Genomic DNA, 8,146 nt, shown 5'->3' with positions numbered 1-8,146 from the left:
CCAATAAATGTTAAATTGAATGGTCTATAAATCTCTGCAAATGGTTTGCTTTCATTTCAGTACAAGACAGATTTTTTCGGTACTAAACTAGTTATTATAGATAGGCGTGCTTTGAATTGACCACTTAACACTCAAATCACTCACCTTTTGCTTCTGATTCAGATACCACTGACACAATGGTGCCCTAAGCACTTTACTGCCCATCTTGTTCCCATGTAAGTGAGGCCTGGCTAAAAGACTTGTTGCAAAGATGCTCCATGGCTCATAGATAGCTTCTACACAAATAGCAAACCTATCCTTTCCAGTAAGACTTATTCTCTTGCCATCATTCAGCTTGACTGAGCAGAGCACTGAGACTGAAAAAACCAGGCAGAACCAGTAGGGGAATCCATGCCAATCATTCAGCAGGTAAGCAAATTTGGTGACTTAATACTATGCATGTGTCTCTGCTAGATGGAAGACTCAAAGGCTACCAAAGGAACTTGGGAATTCAAGCTGTTTTATCTAGCAGCTACATTTCTTACTACATGACAACTGAAGATCTGCCCTAGGTATATAGATTAGCTCTTTGCACTGATCTTTGCACTATGAGACTATGCACTATGAGAGCTCTGTTGTTAATTGAATTTTTCCTTGTATTGATCATGGAGCATGGTCTCCTATTTTCTGTTAGTGGCAGCCAACAACTGGGCCAGCAGCGTGATAAAACATGAGTCAGGAATAGGAAAGTCATAGACTGAGATTCATCAGGAGCTGTGTGAGTTGTTCTGTGCAGATCATCACCACATACATAAAATGCTGATTCCATCCAAACGTATCAAGCCTGACTTTAAGCTGATTTAGCTCCTTCTTTTCTACTCCTTGTTGAGTCGTCACAAGGCTTTCTCATCCAGGATTAGAACTAATCCTTCTGTGACATCATCCTTTACAGTGAGTAATGTATAAAGTGAGGGGTGGACACCAGTCACAATAGCTTTCACAGATATGGGAGTCATAGCATACATAAAATATTCTTTCATATCTGTGTCATAAAATACCAGTTTTGTGTTTTCTTTTTCTAATTTCTACACAATAGCTCAATGCAATTTCTTCCACTTTGGCATTTTTAGAAAGCAATATGTAGCATGGCTCAACAATTGTGAAAGTCATGATATTTTATATTTCCTACAAATACTTGTGTTTCTTCTATAACCCCGAAAACTCCCCCCCCCCCAACAAAAAAAAAAAAAAAAAAAAAAATCTTTTCATATAGTAAAGTGAGGTTTACCTACCTTAATTTTGGAATCTAAAATTCCATTACTTGAAGGTAGAGGACCTCTTTCATGATACCTGTTTTCTTTCCTTCTTCATTTTTCTATTGATTATTTTCTCATTTAGCATTCCTACTTTTCCTATAATTCATTCCTTTCTTTTTTTTTTTTTTTTTTTTTTTTTCCCATTAGTTCTGTTGTTTCAAGATCTCTCAGTCCCTTGTTCCTGTTACAACACACAGTTCTTTCTTTCTTTTTGGTCACCTTCTTCCTCTACTTTCTCCCTCCTCTACTCCTCCTTGTCCCCCTACTATCCCTCTCTGTTCTTTTCCATCTCCTACTTTTTCTGGCCTTTACTTTCTCCTTCTCTGAAAAACTGTCCTTCTTGTTTCTTCCTTCCTCCACCCCTGACTGTTCTACTATATATTATTTTTCCTCTCTGATGTCTTTTCACCCTCACAACTCTCATTCTTCCAGCCTGCCCCTTCTAAGTCACCAGGTCTCTTACCATTTCTAAGTCTTCTTTCTCTTCCTCTTGGCTTTGCTTATTTGTTTTTGTTTGTTTGTTTTGTTTGTTTTGTTTGTTTGTTTGTTTGTATTTGGTTTGGTTTAGGTTGGGTTGGGTTTTTATAATGGCTCCTTTTCATTTCCTTTCATTTCACCATTCTATAAATTATTGGCCACTTTTATTGTATTTACACAGTCTGCGTGAGTCCAAAGAAGCAAAATACAAGTCCTTTAACATGAAACCTTTCAAAGTCCTTGAACTTTATGAATGTTTATCTTGATAGGTGTCACAGCTCTTCACTGGCTTCACTGGGTTATCACTAAAATAAAATTTTGAGTTTAAGTGGTAGAGAGAAACTTCCTTTCTTCTGATCTCAAGTCAATATAAGACCTATCTATTTAATCTTCTACTTTTGTGTCCAAGTTTTCTTTAGAAGCAAAATTTATTGCATTTCAAATGGTCTTTTTTTTGTCTTGGCAACAGACTAAGACTGCAGCCATTCAGCAGAACACATGAACACAGAAGCACTTTCCAGCTCGTGAAGACAGCTGAGCTGGGGGAAAGGAGGTTGCACTTGTGGACCCCAGGTAGGTTGTCTTGATTTTCTTTGAATGAATTGTGTTGTTAACTCTGCTTGTTTCTCACTGTACTAAATATGTACTACACAGTGTACAGGACACAGAAGACATCACAGTTCTTGCTTGAAAATATTCAAGTGGTAAAAAAAAAACAACAAATAGGTTATCTGAAGAATGGGAAAGGGACAAGAGAAAGGTACCATAAGTGTACCAATTGTGCATTTTCCCCTTTTGAATGAGCCAAATGAGTTAAGAAGCAACACTTTCAATTCTAGAAAGCCTGGAAGATTGCTAAAACTGAAAAAAAAAAAAAAAAAAAAAAAAAAGAAAAAAAAAAAAAAAACAGAATTTGCTTCACATTCAGACTGCTGTAGAAAACAATGAAGTAACAGAGGGTTTTCAGCAAGTAGGGCCACCCTCCTCCTCCAACTGAAAGCTCTAACTGCTCTATCCATTTTATAGACAGTCTTCACTCACTGGAGAAAATATTCTTGGTCTTCTATGGAACAGCCATCCTTAATGTGCGCAGCAAAGCATGCACAGTAGTCTTTTAGAGCTAATAGCTGTCATTGGTTTCAACATTGCCAGGCAGCAAAGGCAACTGTACTTTGTTCTCTTAATTTCTATTCTTATGTTAACCGTTAGGCTATTAAAATATACAGGATGAAACTGAATTTTCTGAATTACAGTTTGGAAATAGAATATACTTTTGAAACTCTTTTCCTAAGCCAGTTTCTAGATATCACCCAGAAGCAATAAGACATATATTTTTAAATATACTTATGTTCCTAACTCCTATTTATTTTGGTATGAACTTCACATGAATTGGAAAGGGCATAATCTACCCAATTCTTAACAATCCCAGCTCCACTAGAGTCAAAGAGTAAATGAATGTAGACAAGAAATACCACTACAGTACTGGAGAAGGCAGGGCATGCTCAAGAGATGAGGCTAAGGTTTGAGATGTAAAAATCTTCAGTCACTAGGACAAGATCAATTCAACTTATTCAAGGTAAAACCAATGAAAGAGGAATTGCTATGTTAAGAAAAGAAAAAAAAAGAACAAAGAGGGATCTCAGATTAGAAAAGAGCAATATGTAAGTGGCATGGCAGAACTTACTTCTTCCATACCCCATAACAAGCCAAGGTGGTAAAATAAGGAGCTAGGCAGAAAGAGATATTGAAGCTATGGATTCTGCACTAGCAGTTAATCTGAAGACTGTTTTCTAAGTCCTATGGTAGAGGTTGCAAACACAAGGGATGTACAATGCTCAGGGCTGATGAGGTTCCAGGCCGGAGATTACAGCAGCCTGAGGAGTGATTTGTAAAATAGATAGGACAATATCCAGACTATATGCTTATTGTCTAAATGACACTAGAGAAGTCTCGACTGAAAGATCTCAACATCCCCTCAACACCATATCGCCACTTTGAAGTCCAAAAGCTCTCCAACCATTTCAGACAAATGGTAGTTCTGAATATGCAGACAGGTCTGGAAACAAAAAACAGTTCCCAAACACAATTAGCAAACCCAAAGGAAAGCAGCCAGGAGAGGTGAGAACCACGCAGCTGCTAATATTGTATTATTCCCAAGTATCTTTGCTGGATGCACATGCTGCACTGTTCAGTCACAGTCTGGACTCTTCTTCAGGCAGATGGAGTCACCTCTTTGGAGAAGAGAGGAAGAACATTCCTTTTGCCACTACCTCTCCACTTGAAAATCTTGTTTATTTCTCAGCCTTGCCTAAAGCAGCCCAGGAGTGCTGTGGCCTGCTTTACCCCAAGGACACATTGATGGCTCATGATCAGCTTAGTGTCCAAGAAGACTACCAAGTCTTTCTCTGCCAAGCTGCTTTCATGTTAGTCAGCCCCCCGACTGTATTAGTATATGGGATTATTCCCTCCTAGGTGCAGGAGTTGACATTTCCCTTTTCTTGAACTTCATTAGGATCCTCTTGGCCCATTTGTTCAGCCTGATGAGGTCTCTCTGGGTGGCGGAACACATACTTAGTCCAACAACCTCTCCTCCCAATTATGTATTATATGCAAATTTATTGAGGTTGCACTCTGCCCCATCATCCTGACATTTAGGGAAGAGACTAAAAAGTATTGGCCACTGTATTGTAGCACCTCTCCTACAAAGAAAGGCTGAGAGAGCTGAGGTTGCTCAGCATAAAGAAGAGAAGGCTGCAGGGTGACCTCATTGCAGCCTTTCAGTACTTAACGGGGACCTACAAAAAAGATGGAGAGCTACTCCTTTCTCAATCAGATAATAACAGGACAAGGGGGAATGGCTTTAAACTAAAAGAAGGGAGATTTAGACTAGAGGTTAGGAGGAAATTCTTCATTCAGAGGGTGGTGAGGCACTGGAACAGGTTGCCCAGAGAGGTTGTGGATGTCCCATCCCTGGAGGTGTTCAAGACCGGGTTAGACTCAAGACTCAGGTTAGCCCTGAGCAAGCTGATCTAGTGGGTGGTATCCCTGCTAATGGCAGGGGGGTTGAAACTGGATTATCTTTAAGGTCTCTTCCAACCCAAGTCATTCCATGATTCAATGATTGACCAATAGTTGACCTGATATACATTTCATCTCCTGGCCTCTCTTAGGAACATTTTGTTGATCTATATGACTTATATCAAATCTAATGAAAATCGTGTAGATTAAACTGTCTAATACTCTGATGCTTCAGCCACTGCTCTTTGATTTTCAAAGCAGCATGTAGACACTGGGCTGGAAACTTTTTGTTGATTTTAATGGGAGTCATATGTCTTAATTCAGACATAATTTCAGAGACTTTATGAATATTATTTTCTTAAACTACCTTACCTGCTCAAGTCTGAAAACAAGAGTTGTCAGGGGAAATCCATCTACTAGAAAATAATTTTACCTAATGGTATCGATTTTATTATTGAAATACTACTGTATTTGACTGACTTTTATCCACATAACAGTACTTAGCAAATTCCTTACAAAATAAGCTCTGATCTATGGCTAGGATTCCCAGTATGGGGATAATGTGGTAATTAAGTAATAGCAATACTGAAACAAATTCACTTGGAGATACATTACTTTAAATCACTTTAGAGTCTAGTGCTAATCTTCAGTATGTCTTTCCTGAAGAGTTATTTGGACTTTCACTCAATTAACTCAGCATCTCCCAAAGTGAGTAAGCCTCCAGATGGTCTCTTCTTTGAGGTGGCTAAGATATTTTTACTAGGAGGGGGATGCAATTTCTTTCAGACTGCATCTGTGAGACATTTAGGAAGTTATATTGGTGTTCACAAAATAACATTGCCTGTCCTGAAAAATCATCCTGCTCTTTTATGAAAGTTTGTTTTAATTGGCTACCTACCTAGTGTAGCTGTCTTCTCAGCCGACATTTTTGCCTGAGTTGGACTGAGATGTCAAAAATGGAAAAAGAAAATGAATTATTTAAGCCTTCATGTAGAAAACCACCCAATTCTCTTGACATTACACTGATTTTACTTTAGCACATTCAGTTTACCTTTTATATTAGTGCATTATGAAGTCACTCCCTATTGACAGTACTATGAGATGTCAACCAGACCTTAGAAGCTTTATTCAGATTTAAAGATGAATCTTCATTCTGATATTTGAATTTAGCACCACAAACCTCTTGGACCCTGATGTATTTGAATTTATGGCAAAGTTGATTTTTCATCACCAAGTTTGGATCTTAATCAGAACCCTCAATAGCTACTGAAATTGCAAACTAAGTAACCACTTGAAAAGTGTTGCTCATACTTTTTGACAGCTCTTCTGAACCAAGCTGACAACATTTTTTAAATTATTTTTTACTGAAGACAGTCTGAAATATGGTCTTTAGACCCTCCTTTATTTTATTTTATTTTATTTTATTTTATTTTATTTTATTTTATTTTATTTTATTTTATTAAAAACACACACACAAACAAAAAACAAAAACAAACAAACAAACAAAAAAAAAAAAAAAACAAACAAAAACATGAAATCAACTCCAACAGCTTTTGTAATGTTGTAGAATATTCTATAACACTATTTCTTAGAAAAGTATTAAATTTCCACTGGTATTTGTGAACATCAGATAAGACAGATAAGAAAAGTTTGTATTTAAATCTCAAGTAATTCTTTCTGGGGTTCCACCAAAAATTAAAAATCAGCTTTGTTACATTAACTCAGATGACAAAATTAGTGTTTGCATAATTTAAAATCAGTTTGGGTTAATATGTTTTTAAAATAGAAGACTTTTTTAGTTGTAGTTAACAACACACAAGTAGAAATCAGAAATACCTTAACAAATTTCCAAATAAATAACTTTTGTTTAAAAAGTGTCCAAATTTACCAGTCTATCCACCTTCCATTTCAGCACAAAATCACTTCAGTATTTCTTTGGCACTGCTGGAAATAATTAAAAAATTTACCTTAAATACTCTGGTTCATAATTTAGAAGGTTTGACAACTTTCATTATAGTCCCAGTGATTTGTACTAAAACATTAAATTTGTACCAAATACTCTTTCTACATTCTTATTTCTGCATTGTTCCCTTTTCCTTTTTTTCTCCCTTATTAACTTCTATGCTCTTACTCATAATCAGGCTTCCTGCCACTGTTCACAGATACATTAAGAGTTCTGTAAATGTTCCCATGGCTGCTTTCTACATATATCAAATGGTCTGTTAGGACAAACTGTTTGGTTTGAAGGCAGCAGCTCCATGGTCAAGGTGAAGAGTAGCACATTGATTTCTTTCACCATTCTAATTTTCATAGAATCATAGAATCTTAGAATGGCTTGGATTAGAATGGCTTAAGGATCATCTAATTCCAAGCCCCCTGCCATGGGCAGGGACACCTCCCACTAGATCAGGTTGCTCAAAGCCCCATCCAACCTGGCCTTGAACACTTCCAGGGATGGAACATCCACAGCTTCTCTGGGCAACTTGTTCCAGTGCCTCACCACTCTCTGAGTAAAGAATTTCTTAGGAAAATTTTAATGATCCAATGATTGTTAACAGGAGCATCACAGAGACTATGCTAAAAGTTTGGTAATCCACTCTGCCTGTGAGTAACCCTATACGGTGCTGTAAGGTGGAGGTTCACAGAGATTGGATCATTTGATACACCAGCTGATATATCCCAAGGCAATGAGAGGAAACTCCAGAGGTTACCCTCTGTGAAGACTCCATATTAAAGAATTCGTGCCTAGTATGCCACTGGAAACACTGTGGTAGGACAAGCCAAAGGAAGATTTCTTAGTCATACCATGTGAAGAGAATTACTTTGCACAACTGCCCCATCTTGCGAATGGGAAAGGAGGCCTCTTTGATTTAATCTGATTTATTCTGTCCTTTTCAGATCTCATGAAAAATAAAATAGTGAGCCTGTTGGTTTGTGTTGTCATTGCTCAACCACGCCTAGAAGGTGGGAAAACACACCCATTAGGGGAGATGTGAAGAAACGACTGAAAATAACTCTAAAACAGTTTTTACCACTACTGCAAAGAAATACTTAATAAAAGCAAGGATACTCTTATTTTTCACTTTGTGTAAGTACCAAGCAAAATTCATGTCCATTACCTTTTAAAAGGTACTTTAAATAAATAAATAAATAAAATGTCTCAATTTTTTCAGAGTAAATCCATCTCCATAAATGTCCAGCCAAACTGGAACCCAAGGTTCACCTGGAAATTCCAAGGCTCTCAGAATTACACTGTAACAAAAGGATTTTTTATAAAAGCAAAAGACATCAGGGATCCATGTTTCTAAAGAAGCAATTAATTCCAGTCAGATGTCTTACTTTAAAACCTAACAAAT

General features: G+C 37.2%; 1 long non-coding RNA gene across 1 annotated transcript; it reads left to right on the top strand.

Annotated features, from left to right (window-relative positions):
• The first annotated feature begins 1,209 nt into the window (after positions 1–1,209).
• Positions 1,210–7,851, top strand: LOC121064101. The gene is made up of 3 exons (XR_005816339.1): positions 1,210–1,306; positions 2,242–2,345; positions 7,689–7,851. It is a non-coding gene; the product is annotated as an uncharacterized LOC121064101 (long non-coding RNA).
• The last annotated feature ends 295 nt before the right edge of the window (positions 7,852–8,146 follow it).

This window comes from Cygnus olor, chromosome 1 (genome assembly GCF_009769625.2).
Source record: "Cygnus olor isolate bCygOlo1 chromosome 1, bCygOlo1.pri.v2, whole genome shotgun sequence".
NCBI classification, from domain to species: Eukaryota; Metazoa; Chordata; class Aves; order Anseriformes; family Anatidae; genus Cygnus; species Cygnus olor.
The sequence above is the reverse complement of the archived record's forward strand: the minus strand, read 5'-3'. Positions and strand labels throughout refer to the sequence as shown.